The sequence below is a fragment of the Protopterus annectens genome, chromosome 5.part0 (genome assembly GCF_019279795.1).
Source record: "Protopterus annectens isolate FY-2018-M chromosome 5.part0, PAN1.0, whole genome shotgun sequence".
NCBI classification, from domain to species: domain Eukaryota; kingdom Metazoa; phylum Chordata; order Ceratodontiformes; family Protopteridae; genus Protopterus; species Protopterus annectens.
In genome coordinates, this window is record NC_056735.1 from 1,064,331,253 (window position 1) to 1,064,345,260 (window position 14,008).

Below are 14,008 nucleotides of genomic sequence, written 5' to 3' on the forward strand. Positions count from 1 at the left end.
AACTGAGTAGGGTCAAGTGTTTGGAGATTACATACATCTTTGGTGATAAGGTCCATGATGATTCACCCCATGGCCTTGCATATGTGACTAGTCAACTAATAGGTCCCAGGGTCAGTGGAAGCAAACCTTTGTACAAGGGAATAATGCTGGCCATTTTCCATTCAGCTGGGATGAAGCTGGTGTTTAAGCTATGATTGAAAAGAGTACCCAGTGGTGTTACTAATTCTTGTTACAGCCCATGTAGGAAGCAGCCTGGGATGTTATCAGGTTCCATAGATGCTATGTTCCTGGCCTTAGAGGGGGCGTTAACGACCTGCTCTTTAGAGATACACGGTAGAGGACAGGTGATAGGGATGTCATGGGGTACATTTGGCAGGGAAAGGGGAGTGAAGTTTTTACAGAAACTGTTGGCCAACAGGTTAGCTATGTCCACAGCTCAGTATATATGGTATCATTAACTACCACCTTTTAGGTTACAGATGTAACTGAAGAACACCTTATGGTTGTCCTTAGTTGAGGAAGCTAATTTGGATTTGTAGTTAACTTTGGAGGACTTCACAAGAAGTTTTATTTGTTTGTTTAAGCTGAGGAGGGAGTGTTTCCAGTTTAGAACTCACTCACTCTTACTCTTAAACAGCAATTTCTTCCTCTTATTGTAAACCCTGTTAATGGCAGTTGTCCACCAGGCAGGTTTGCTCTTCTTTGAGGAACTTGTTTTGGTCCTAACAAGTATGGTCTAGTCAATGCAATTATACAGGTGTTTGTATAAAGCACTGGTGTAGAATAGCATAGTTATCAGTTCCATCTGAGGGGGGACATGCAGTGAAGCTACTTATGTCATCCTATAAGAGGTTATAATCTGCTTTATAGAAGTTTTTTTAGTTTAGTTGCTGCTGGGGGAGGGGTCCAAGTGTTATAGTTACTTCAAATGAGACTGATTTGTAGTCAGATCTCACCAGGGAAGACCTCACAGTAGGGGTGCTACAGTGGTCCCCCCTATTGGTAAGCACCTGATTCAAGATGTTGGCATCCCTTGCGGGGGTGTCAACCAGGTGTTCCAGGGCATTGGAATTAATGAAGTTGGGGAACCTTTGGGCAAGTGAGTTTGAACATGAGTAATTTACCAAGTCAATGGATGTGTAGTCAAAGTTGCCCACAACCCTGGCATTTGAATGATCCAAATAGGCAGAGTGGATATCCTGATTCATGGAGGGGGTCTTGTAGCTGGCAATAATTTGAACAGGTGTCCTACCAAAGTTAATTGCACCTGGAGTACCTCCAGGGAATCATACTGTTTAACCAATTTGGAGGTGTATTTATCTTTAATGAATACTGATACACCACCACCTTCAGTTTTCATGGCTTCAGTTTGTGGTCTGAATTTGTGGAAGGAGGTGTAACCTGGTATGGCTGGGGTACTCTCCACAGCCTTGAATCAGGTCTCTGTGACTGCACAAATGTCTGCATCTTCCAAGGTGAGGACTGCTTCCAGTGAATGCAGTTTTGTGTTAATACTTCTAGTGTTTAGCAGCATAACTTTGAGGTTGTTTTTAGATGGAGTATTTATGTTGGGAATTTTGTCCTTGAGACACAGCCTAAAAAAGGCACTATGGGGGTGGCAAGAGCCTTAGCCAGTAGCCAAATTCCCAGGGGTGATAGATGAAGACCATATCTGGCAAAGCATTGAGGTCTGTCAATCATGTCATCCCAGGCTGACAGATAAGGGATCTCTTTAGAATGACACCAAAAACTAAGCCAATTATTGAAAACAATCATTTTCTGTTTGTACTGTGGCATCATCCTAGGTGAAGGTAAAATGCTGCTTAAGGCTAGGCACATACCTGCCTGAGACACATTGTCTGAGAGCTCACTCATGTTGCCCTTCATGTAGTTCAGAGAGGTACAGCTCAAATTGCTCACACTAAAATGGACTATGACAGTGTCATAACAGTACCTTTTGTTGAGAGACTTGAGTGCATGTGTGATATGGTCTATCCTGGCTCCTGACAGACAGCTGACTGATGCCTTTTTCTTATCCAGCCTCATGAAAGGGACATCTGTGTGTCTCATGATGGAATCACCTATGACTATTATATTTAGTTTTGTGTTTTGTCTTAAGGGCTTGACAGGTGAGTCACTGGTATGGGAGCTATTATGTCTATTGTGTTCTGCAAAGGAAGTGTTATGTGTGGCATGCTTGTGCTTCTGTTTGGGAGGTCTCTGGTGTTTAGGTGTGTTTCCAGTCAGGACCTCCACATATGTAGGCATGTGTGTTGTGGGTTTGGGTGGAGTAGGAGGTGAAGTGTGGATGCTGACAACCCACTCATTGTCATATGTACTGACTGGTATGTGAGAAAGCATGGATTCAAGATTCTTTATATAGTTGCATCACTCCCGTGTTGAGTTTGTGTGGACTAGGAGTATAGGGCTGTTGGTGAACATAAGGCAGTTGCTACGCTGCCTTAGGATGCTCATGTCGACCATGCTGTCTGGAGAAACTGTGAGAAATTGTCCTTCCAATGCATTTGGCAAATTTGTCTGGTCAGGAAAAGAGTTTGCACTTAGGAATGGCTAGTGGGTGAGAGGTGTGTTATTACCTCTAAGGCTAAGCTTAGTGTTCCACCTGACAGTAGAGCAGGGCCACATAAAACCTCTGGAGAACAACAACCAAAGTGCTAAGAGAAAATTTAACAAGCAAAATGTTTGCATCTATAACCACCAATGGTAAGTACCGCTATGCAGCAGTGCACGATGGTGCACTACATGCAAACAAGTATGAATGTGTGGCTTAAATAAAACAAGAAATAGCACTTTTGACTTAAACTAGCCAATAAGAATGCTTTCTCTGAGCTGTAGTCCAATCACCCTCAATTAGAAGGGACCCAGACAGCACTCTCCTCCTACAAATGTGCAGAAGGGCCTTCACCAACAAAGATGGCTTGAATTTGATGCTCAGAAGTTACAAAACAGACCAGAAATAGCAAACCTGGAAATGGGCAATGCTACAGCTGAACTAGTACAGTATACAGTAAAATGTGGTAAAAAAACAATTCAGACAATTCAGACAGTGGAATGCAAATACAAATTAAAAGTGCAATATAACAGCAAAAACATGTACTTATGGTTAGCTGGAAGAAATGGATGCCTCAGATTTTTCAGTATCTCGGTGAAGAGCTGGTTTCAGTGCTCAAGTGATACCCAGCAGTCTAGGTTCAGCAAGTCTGAACCTAGCCTATGCTATAAAATGCAGAAGTACTAGAAATTCAAAGTACATAAAATCACAGTCACAGCAGCAAAAAAAATGTTAAATAAAGCAGAAATGTACCAGACATCCCCAGCTTAGAAGGGTGTAGGCTATCCTCTCCTGCCCCAAGAGTTTAGACCATTAATCCTCCTAATGTAAAGTAACTGTTTTGCAACACAAGTGATTAAACTAGAATAAAGACACTTAGAATAACAGGCACAATAAGCTTTCACCAGCAATTCCCAGCTTAGAAGGGTGTAGGCCACACTCTCCTGCCACAAGACTCTAGACCACAACCTTCCCAATTTAAAATAACTGGTTTAGCGCCAAAGTGCTTAAACCAGAACTAAGACACTTTCAGAATAACAGACACAATGCGCCTTCAACCAGCAATTCCCAGCTTAGATGGGTCTGGGCCTTCCCAAATGATCTCACTGTACTCAATAGAATGAACTGATGTGATGGGACTAGGAGGAGTGTCCAATATCAAATTTATAATAGAGGCGGGCAACTCAAAAGCCATCAAGATTTAAGAATACAACAACAGTTGGATGGATGAGTAGGAAAAACAAAATGGAGACAGAATGAGAGCAGAAAAGTATTCCTGCACTATCAAGGATCCTTGGAAAAAAAGTTAACTAACCCTGAATTATGTTCACAAAATACCTTTTCCCCCTCAGCAAAAACACTTGTACACAATATAATGAGCATTAGACTGGGGGTGTACATCTATGCAGTACTGCCCCCCCAGAACACTGCACAAAATATAGTGAACATTAAACTGGATGTATACATCAGAGCAGTGCTATTCCCCCTCTTTAAGAACCCTGAACACAATACAGTGACCATTACACTGGGGGTGTTAGTCTGAGCAGTACTGTTCTCCCTCTCAAATAACACTGCACATAATGTAGTGAGCATTAGTCTGGGTGTATGCATCAGCCCAGTACTGTTCCTCCTCTCTAAAACACTGCACACAATACAATGAGAGTTAGACTGGCTGTGTACATCAGAGCAGTACTGCTCCCCCTCTATAAGAACACTGCACACAATATGAGCATTAGACGGGGTGTGTACATCAAAGCAGTACTCCTCCACTGCTCAAAGAACACTGAACACAATGCAATGGGCACTACACTGGGTATCTACACCAGAGCAGGAATTCTCCCCCTTTGTGAGCACCCTGCATACAATACAATGAACAATACAGTGGGTGTGTACATCACAGCAGTACCGTTCTCCCTCTGTAAGAACCTTACAGATATGAACATTAGACTGGGTGTATACATCAGAGCAGTACTTCCCCATAAACATTCTGCACCAATACAGTGAGCATTAAACTGGGAATATACATCACAGTAGTACTGTTCCTCCATTATAAGAACACTGCCCACAATACAATGGGCATTATACTGGGTATGTTCATACCAGCAGTATTGTTCCCCTCTGTGAGAACTGTGCAGACAATACAATGAGCATTAGATTTTGTGTGTACATTAGGGCAGTACTGTTCGTCGACTTTAAAAACACTGTGCACAATACAATGAGCATTAGCCTGGGTGTGTACATAAAAGCTGTACTGTTCTATTGCTGTAAGAACACTGTGCACAATGCTATAAACATTCCACTGAATATTTACTTCAGAGCAGTATATTTCCCCCTCTGTAAGTACACTGCAGACAAGCACTGAACATTACTCTGGGTATGCACATCAGAACAGTACTGTTCATCCTCTATAAAAACACTGCACACAACACAATCAATATTATTTAGGATGTACATGTGAAGGCTGCCATCCAAGCTAGATAGAATTTTGTAGAATTATAGAATTGTAGAATGTTTTTTTTTTTTTTTTTTTTTTTTTTGCTTTCTGCTTGTTTGCCTCCTGCTACTCCACCTATCTGGTCGCATCTCCGGCCGCAAGGTAGTCCCTCGCCCTAACTACTCGCGGGTTCCCCAGACAATACTCGCTCTCCGCTGCAACTGCTCAGACCAGAACAAGGATTAAATAAAGTCAACCCTATCAGTACATTTCTACAGGGTTAAATCTGAAGATTTCCTCTTTGTTAAACAGTATCACACTAATCTCAGGAATCTGGCTATGCTGCTACATTAAGTATAGCCCTAGCTATAATTACCTGAGCTCTGCTACGGTACTGTACAGCCATTCTTTACTGTTTAAATCACTCCTGGCAGTGGATGCACACTAAGTCCCAGCGGACTCCAGGCGGGAACACTGACGTCGGGAAGTTGAGAATTAAGCCTACAGTTTCACTTTTGCTTTCTGCTTGTTTGCCTCCTGCTACTCCACCTATCTGGTCGCATCTCCGGCCGCAAGGTAAATCAACCACTGACTGGTATTTTAAGCTGTGAGCTACGGCAGTGTTACTGGACTTGAATTAATTCCTTGTGAGCCTATTGACTGGTATTCTAAGCTGTGAGTTACGGCAGTGTTTATTGTGACTTTGTGCGAATTCCTTGTGAGCCTCATACTCATTACATTGCTTTGCCATACTGCTGCGACGTTATGCTAACAGTTTTATTCATATTGTTGATGCACTTCTAGTGTTCTCTCTACAGTGTGTTAGCGTTTTTGTTCACAAAAAAGCTAGAGGTCTGTTTACTGCCTGTATAGTTATAATTCACATTGCTAAGTTTAGAGCTGCAAAGGTCTACAGGTAATGCGGATGCATTTCTAATGTTTTGATTGTATTTAACTGTCTTGCAACTATAGCAGATGTTGGTTGCTTATATTACCCTGTTTGTTTACTCCCTTGCATAGTATAGAAAGGCGACAACAGTCGAAGTGTATAGTTGTAAATGACCGCACGTGTTGCTGACGCACTTACAGCGTTCACTTACTAACAGTATTGCGACTAGGTCGGTCACTGTTTGCTTACATTATATAGTACTGGTTTAAGTATCTCGCACATAATATTAGACATCCCGCCTAAGCTGCTTTAGTGTTTTGCTGATAGTGTTGTAGAACCAAATTGAAATACTTTATATATGTAACTGTTTGATCTACTGGTATCTCGACTGCATCTTATTCTCTACACATCACTGTATTGTAATCTGTGTTTTTGTTCACAAAAAAGCTAGAGGTCTGTTTACTGCCTGTATAGTTATAATTCACATTGCTAAGTTTAGTGCTGCAAAGGTCTACAGGTAATGCAGATGCATTTCTAATGTTTTGATTGTATTTAACTGTCTTGCGACTATAGCAGATGTTGGTTGCTTATATTACCCTGTTTGTTTACTCCCTTGCATAGTATAGAAAGGCGACAACAGTCGAGAAGTGTATAGTTGTAAATGACCGCACGTGTTGCTGACGCACTTACAGCGTTCACTTACTAACAGTATTGCGACTAGGTCGGTCACTGTTTGCTTACATTATATAGTACTGGTTTAAGTATCTACATAATATTAGGCATCCCGCCTAAGCTGCTTTAGTGTTTTGCTGATAGTGTTGTAGAACCAAATTGAAATACTTTATATATGTAACTGTTTGATCTACTGGTATCTCGACTGCATCTTATTCTCTACACATCACTGTATTGTAATCTGTGTTTTTGTTCACAAAAAAGCTAGAGGTCTGTTTACTGCCTGTATAGTTATAATTCACATTGCTAAGTTTAGAGCTGCAAAGGTCTACAGGTAATGCGGATGCATTTCTAATGTTTTGATTGTATTTAACTGTCTTGCGACTATAGCAGATGTTGGTTGCTTATATTACCCTGTTTGTTTACTCCCTTGCATAGTATAGAAAGGCGACAACAGTCGAGAAGTGTATAGTTGTAAATGACCGCACGTGTTGCTGACGCACTTACAGCGTTCACTTACTAACAGTATTGCGACTAGGTCGGTCACTGTTTGCTTACATTATATAGTACTGGTTTAAGTATCTCACATAATATTAGGCATCCCGCCTAAGCTGCTTTAGTGTTTTGCTGATAGTGTTGTAGAACCAAATTGAAATACTTTATATATGTAACTGTTTGATCTACTGGTATCTCGACTGCATCTTATTCTCTACACATCACTGTATTGTAATCTGTGTTTCCTAATCAAGCCTAGATATTCTAACCTCCTTCTCTTACTCACAGGTAGTCCCTCGCCCTAACTACTCGCGGGTTCCCCAGACAATACTCGCTCACTGCTGCAACTGCTCGGACCAGAACAAGGATTAAATAAAGTCAACCCTATCAGTACATTTCTACAGGGTTAAATCTGAAGATTTCCTCTTTGTTAAACAGTATCACACTAATCTCAGGAATCTGGCTATGCTGCTACATTAAGTATAGCCCTAGCTATAATTACCTGAGCTCTGCTACGGTACTGTACAGCCATTCTTTACTGTTTAAATCACTCCTGGCAGTGGATGCCCCCGCCTAAGCTGCTTTAGTGTTTTGCTGATAGTGTTGTAGAACCAAATTGAAATACTTTATATATGTAACTGTTTGATCTACTGGTATCTCGACTGCATCTTATTCTCTACACATCACTGTATTGTAATTTGTGTTTTTGTTCACAAAAAAGCTAGAGGTCTGTTTACTGCCTGTATAGTTATAATTCACATTGCTAAGTTTAGAGCTGCAAAGGTCTACAGGTAATGCGGATGCATTTCTAATGTTTTGATTGTATTTAACTGTCTTGCGACTATAGCAGATGTTGGTTGCTTATATTACCCTGTTTGTTTACTCCCTTGCATAGTATAGAAAGGCGACAACAGTCGAGAAGTGTATAGTTGTAAATGACCGCACGTGTTGCTGACGCACTTACAGCGTTCACTTACTAACAGTATTGCGACTAGGTCGGTCACTGTTTGCTTACATTATATAGTACTGGTTTAAGTATCTCGCACATAATATTAGGCATCCCGCCTAAGCTGCTTTAGTGTTTTGCTGATAGTGTTGTAGAACCAAATTGAAATACTTTATATATGTAACTGTTTGATCTACTGGTATCTCGACTGCATCTTATTCTCTACACATCACTGTATTGTAATCTGTGTTTTTGTTCACAAAAAAGCTAGAGGTCTGTTTACTGCCTGTATAGTTATAATTCACATTGCTAAGTTTAGAGCTGCAAAGGTCTACAGGTAATGCGGATGCATTTCTAATGTTTTGATTGTATTTAACTGTCTTGCGACTATAGCAGATGTTGGTTGCTTATATTACCCTGTTTGTTTACTCCCTTGCATAGTATAGAAAGGCGACAACAGTCGAGAAGTGTATAGTTGTAAATGACCGCACGTGTTGCTGGCCTTACAGCGTTCACTTACTAACAGTATTGCAACTAGGTCGGTCACTGTTTGCTTACATTATATAGTACTGGTTTAAGTATCTCGCACATAATATTAGGCATCCCGCCTAAGCTGCTTTAGTGTTTTGCTGATAGTGTTGTAGAACCAAATTGAAATACTTTATATATGTAACTGTTTGATCTACTGGTATCTCGACTGCATCTTATTCTCTACACATCACTGTATTGTAATCTGTGTTTCCTAATCAAGCCTAGATATTCTAACCTCCTTCTCTTACTCACAGGTAGTCCCTCACCCTAACTACTCGCGGGTTCCCCAGACAATACTCGCTCAACGCTGCAACTGCTCGGACCAGAACAAGGATTAAATAAAGTCAACCCTATCAGTACATTTCTACAGGGTTAAATCTGAAGATTTCCTCTTTGTTAAACAGTATCACACTAATCTCAGGAATCTGGCTATGCTGCTACATTAAGTATAGCCCTAGCTATAATTACCTGAGCTCTGCTACGGTACTGTACAGCCATTCATTACTGTTTAAATCACTCCTGGCAGTGGATGCCCCCGCCTAAGCTGCTTTAGTGTTTTGCTGATAGTGTTGTAGAACCAAATTGAAATACTTTATATATGTAACTGTTTGATCTACTGGTATCTCGACTGCATCTTATTCTCTACACATCACTGTATTGTAATCTGTGTTTTTGTTCACAAAAAAGCTAGAGGTCTGTTTACTGCCTGTATAGTTATAATTCACATTGCTAAGTTTAGAGCTGCAAAGGTCTACAGGTAATGTGGATGCATTTCTAATGTTTTGATTGTATTTAACTGTCTTGCGACTATAGCAGATGTTGGTTGCTTATATTACCCTGTTTGTTTACTCCCTTGCATAGTATAGAAAGGCGACAACAGTCGAGAAGTGTATAGTTGTAAATGACCGCATGTGTTGCTGATGCACTTACAGCGTTCACTTACTAACAGTATTGCGACTAGGTCGGTCACTGTTTGCTTACATTATATAGTACTGGTTTAAGTATCTCGCACATAATATTAGGCATCCCGCCTAAGCTGCTTTAGTGTTTTGCTGATAGTGTTGTAGAACCAAATTGAAATACTTTATATATGTAACTGTTTGATCTACTGGTATCTCGACTGCATCTTATTCTCTACACATCACTGTATTGTAATCTGTGTTTTGTTCACAAAAAAGCTAGAGGTCTGTTTACTGCCTGTATAGTTATAATTCACATTGCTAAGTTTAGAGCTGCAAAGGTCTACAGGTAATGCGGATGCATTTCTAATGTTTTGATTGTATTTAACTGTCTTGCGACTATAGCAGATGTTGGTTGCTTATATTACCCTGTTTGTTTACTCCCTTGCATAGTATAGAAAGGCGACAACAGTCGAGAAGTGTATAGTTGTAAATGACCGCGCGTGTTGCTGGCCTTACAGCGTTCACTTACTAACAGTATTGCGACTAGGTCGGTCACTGTTTGCTTACATTATATAGTACTGGTTTAAGTATCTCGCACATAATATTAGGCATCCCGCCTAAGCTGCTTTAGTGTTTTGCTGATAGTGTTGTAGAACCAAATTGAAATACTTTATATATGTAACTGTTTGATCTACTGGTATCTCGACTGCATCTTATTCTCTACACATCACTGTATTGTAATCTGTGTTTCCTAATCAAGCCTAGATATTCTAACCTCCTTCTCTTACTCACAGGTAGTCCCTCACCCTAACTACTCGCGGGTTCCCCAGACAATACTCGCTCACCGCTGCAACTGCTCGGACCAGAACAAGGATTAAATAATGTCAACCCTATCAGTACATTTCTACAGGGTTAAATCTGAAGATTTTCTCTTTGTTAAACAGTATCACACTAATCTCAGGAATCTGGCTATGCTGCTACATTAAGTATAGCCCTAGCTATAATTACCTGAGCTCTGCTACGGTACTGTACAGCCATTCTTTACTGTTTAAATCACTCCTGGCAGTGGATGCCCCCGCCTAAGCTGCTTTAGTGTTTTGCTGATAGTGTTGTAGAACCAAATTGAAATACTTTATATATTTAACTGTTTGATCTACTGGTATCTCGACTGCATCTTATTCTCTACACATCACTGTATTGTAATCTGTGTTTTTGTTCACAAAAAAGCTAGAGGTCTGTTTACTGCCTGTATAGTTATAATTCACATTGCTAAGTTTAGAGCTGCAAGGTCTACAGGTAATGTGGATGCATTTCTAATGTTTTGATTGTATTTAACTGTCTTGCGACTATAGCAGATGTTGGTTGCTTATATTACCCTGTTTGTTTACTCCCTTGCATAGTATAGAAAGGCGACAACAGTCGAGAAGTGTATAGTTGTAAATGACCGCATGTGTTGCTGGCCTTACAGCGTTCACTTACTAACAGTATTGCGACTAGGTCGGTCACTGTTTGCTTACATTATATAGTACTGGTTTAAGTATCTAGCACATAATATTAGGCATCCGCCTAAGCTGCTTTAGTGTTTTGCTGATAGTGTTGTAGAACCAAATTGAAATACTTTATATATGTAACTGTTTGATTTACTGGTATCTCGACTGCATCTTATTCTCTACACATCACTGTATTGTAATCTGTGTTTTTGTTCACAAAAAAGCTAGAGGTCTGTTTACTGCCTGTATAGTTATAATTCACATTGCTAAGTTTAGAGCTGCAAAGGTCTACAGGTAATGCGGATGCATTTCTAATGTTTTGATTGTATTTAACTGTCTTGCGACTATAGCAGATGTTGGTTGCTTATATTACCCTAGCTGGTACAAATATGGCTCCGGTGCAGTTCTTTTGTAAAGTCTCTATAAACCAAGTGAATGCTCACCACGTTGAGTATAAAAAATGGTAGGTAAGTCCACATCTTACTGTACAGCCATTCTTTACTGTTTAAATCACTCCTGGCAGTGGATGCCCCGCTCCGCTTCGCCCTCGCTTCGCTCGGGCTCCGCTTCGCTCCCCTCCCTGCCCCCATATCCCACCCACCCCCAGTACCCCTACATTTAAAGGAAAAGCCAGACCCTCCCACTTCCCCCCCCCCGCAAATCCACAACTCCTGGGACTCACCCTACTCCTCCCACCTCAAGGCCCACCCACCTTAACAAGTCTAACACCAAACCTCCTCCCCCTGCAAATCCACAACTCCCGTCACTCACCCTACTACTCCTCCCACCTCAAGGCCATCCACCTTATCAAGTCTAACACCAAACCTCCTTCCCCTCTTCATATCCTATCCCTACCACCAGCATGGCTAAATACATATATTTCATGGCCCTCTTACAACAATACTACTCTTCACCATCTATTTCTTAACTAAGTATGAAAATCAATCCTTGGTAGGAATCCCCTTCCACAAGGGCCACACTAACTCCCAATACCATCTATATGTCGTTCCTATTACACCTCCACTCTACCAAGACAAGACAATGTCCCCCAAAGTAGTCCATCTCACACTTCACCACCCCAAAACTACAACTAACATAACCAACCTCAAATTGCTATTTAAATTACAAAGATTTCTAGTTTACCTGAAAACTAGAATAATCATTGATGGTGACATCCATCCTAACCCAGGCCCCCCTATAATCTCAAACCAAACCCCTCTAACTTAATCTATAAACCGTTTGACTCCTTGCTAATACTGCATCTAAACCTTAGAAGCATTAACAATAAAATTCACATCTTACATGCAATGATAGCTACTCATTCACCTGACATTATGTGTTTGACTGAAACCTGGTTAAAACCCTCCACTAAGGATCAAGAGATCCTTCCACCCGGTTATAATATCTTCAGGGCAGATTGTTTAAAGATAAAAGGAGGAGGAATAGCTGTTATTTTCAAAAATACCTTAAATATCCATAGGAATACAGTACAACCTCCTATAATCTGCAACCTAGAACTAATTGCCCTAAAAATTTGCCTTAACACTCAAAAATGCCTTAACCTCTTAGTCACCTATATCCCACCGGGGAAGAATATAGAAAACTTAGAGCAAATCTTGTGCTGGTCAGCCACCAACTACCCACAAGAAACCATAGTACTTGGGGACGTTAATATTGACTGGTCTCTCTGCTCCACCCATACAACCCCACAACCCATTAACTTATATGGTTTTCCGCAACATATCCTAACCCCAACCAGAACAGGCAATTCTCTCCAAAAGAAAGCACTATTGACTGGATCCTTACCAATAGGGACTCAAGCAACTACACTACTGGCACCCTTCCCAATGACCTCAGTGACCACCTCATAACTTATATTATTAAACACAAATGCCCTACTTCCAACCCTCCTGTATATAGACTAATCAGAAACAAAAAGAAATTTATCCCTCAACAATTTCTAGATGAACTAAAATGCTGCAACTGGACCTTATTAAGAACTCTGCTCCTCCAGGAGAGTGTGACCTACTTTAACAACACATTCCTAAAGATACTTGACTCACATGCCCCTCCTAGACAAATTAGATCCAAAATACGCATAGCTCCTTGGCTTACTAGAGAAACAAAAATTAAAATTAAACTCCGTAACCAAGCCTGGGTCAAATGGAGAGCAACAAAAACCCCTCAAGATCGAACCAAATTTCAACAGCTAAGAAACACAACCAAATCAGCCGTTACCTTAGACAAAAAACAATATTTCTGCCACCTCCAGCAGAAACACAAGAATAACCCAAAGAAATTCTGGGCTAGTTTCAACAACCTCCAGCACCCAGGAAAACTACTACCCCAACCCCGAAAAGCTCATTGAGCAAGGGGGGGAAGAAATAGCCAATTCCTTTAACTCTTACTTCACCGAGACAATCCAAAACCTTGCCAGTCAACTAACCTCCTCTCCCCATCTGCCACACAACCCCAAGTTGAGACCCCTACCCAGTTCACTTTTAAACCTGTCTCCACATCATACATATATTCTCTCTTAAAAACTTAAACCAACCACTCTAGCAGCTGATCACCTCCCAGCAGAATTCTTACAAATAGCGGCTGAAGTTATTGCATACCCTATATCCATCCTTATCAATAAAACCATTACGAGTTAGTATTCCCACTGTATGGAAGATATCCTACATCATCCCACTTCACAAAGGAGGCACCTCCACGGAAATCTCAAACTATAGACCAATAGCTATACTGTCCCCAATAGCAAAAATTATGGAAAGACGTATCCACAAACAACTTCTTCACTACCTAACGTGCAATCATCTCCTATCCAACACCCAACATGGCTTTCGCCCCCACCATAGTACAACCACTGCCCTCCTTTCCTTTGTCGACTCCATTAATAACAATCGCAATAGTAAACTTATATCCTCCGCCCTCTTTCTTGATCTGTCAAAAGCTTTTGACATGGTCAACCACCAGCTCCTACTGTCCACCCTTGAATCCTTGTATCTGGACACCCCAGCTCTAACATGGTTCAAAATGTACCTAGCTGATAGGAAACAGGCTGTCCTATGGCA